General features: G+C 33.5%; 1 pseudogene; it reads left to right on the top strand.

The window, feature by feature from the left end:
• The first annotated feature begins 586 nt into the window (after positions 1–586).
• The window catches only part of LOC21406493, a 6,682-nt pseudogene continuing 5,847 nt past the window's right edge, over positions 587–1,421 (top strand).

Genomic DNA, 1,421 nt, shown 5'->3' with positions numbered 1-1,421 from the left:
AAAAAAAAAGGAAAAAAAAAAGTAAATCTCCCTTCGATGAGTATCTACTAATCCCTCTTTCAATAAAGTAAATTTTCTTTTCTTTCCTTTTTCTTTTCTTTTCTTTTTTGAAAGAATTTATGATGCATCAAATTGTTTACAAGTAGTAACTGTCGATTTATTAAATAAATAAATAAATAACATTTCAATCCTAGGAATACTGCGATTGAATCTCAAAGCTTATAAACACGTGATCACTAGGAAGTCCAAAAAGAGAATGTCTAGATGTGTTCTTAAGATTAAGATATTTGTTCTCTGTTTGGGAAGTCAACGGATTCATTTTATTTCTCTTATAATAATTACCATATTAGAGGCCATGATTTTGGAACGAAAATTGGATTAAGAGGATAATTTTAATAACATGATATCTTTCGTGTGTACCTCGTATAAAAAATAATGTATTTTTGTATGTTTTTTTAACTAATTTTTTGTAGTTGACTTGAAAATTTGAAGATTTGCATTTTTAATTAAAAAAAAAAAAACCAACCTCCTACTCCTATAAAGCTCTGGGAAAAGAGAGAGAGAGGGAGAAAAAAAAAACCCCATATCCACTTTCCGTTACTTAAACCAAGGAAAGAAAACACATAAATTTTGCCTCCGAGAATAGTGAAAGAGAAAAAAAAAAAAAAGGGGAAAAAAAAAAACCTATAAAAACAGGGGAAATCGCAGCCTCCTCTGCACTCTCCTTCTCTACATAGGAAAACAGAGTATTTCAGTTAGTTTTTTCGAATGAAGAAGACCATGGGAAACTGTGCCATTCCTTCCCTTCTTCTCTCAATTCTTGCCCTTTTCTCTCTGTTTCAGACGCCTGCTGATGCCGTCAAAAAGGCGAGTGTAACTGCTATTTCTAATTGATTTCTTCTCTCTTAATCCAACCCAATGGCATCGAAATTGAAAATTCATGTTCTTCTTCGTTTGTTGTTGCAGCCTTATATTGTGTACTTGGGAGCACATTCCCACGGTATAAACCCTACTTCCATCGATCTCGAGAGCGTTACGACATCGCATTACAGTCTTCTCGGATCATTCTTGGGAAGGTACTCAAATTCTCATGCAAATACTAAAAAATTGGCTCTGTTTTCTTTTTTTCTTTTGTCTCTCTCTTCTAACTCTGTTTTTGCATTCCAATTTTCTTTCGTAGCGAGGAAAAGGCGAGAGACGCTATATTTTACTCGTACACAAGACACATTAATGGGTTTGCCGCTATTCTCGATGAAGCAAAAGTTGCCGAAATTGCAAGTAAAAAGCTCATTTTGCTCACAAACTGTGATCTTTTTCAGCAATCTGTTTTCCTCCGTTTTTCTCTGGTTTAACATGTCCGAAAATGGTCTTCTTTTTTTTTTTTTTTTTTTTTTTTTTCAAATCCTCCAAATTTTGTGGGG

Source organism: Morus notabilis, unplaced genomic scaffold (assembly GCF_000414095.1).
Source record: "Morus notabilis unplaced genomic scaffold, ASM41409v2 Scaffold337, whole genome shotgun sequence".
NCBI lineage: Eukaryota > Viridiplantae > Streptophyta > Magnoliopsida > Rosales > Moraceae > Morus > Morus notabilis.
The sequence above is the reverse complement of the archived record's forward strand: the minus strand, read 5'-3'. Positions and strand labels throughout refer to the sequence as shown.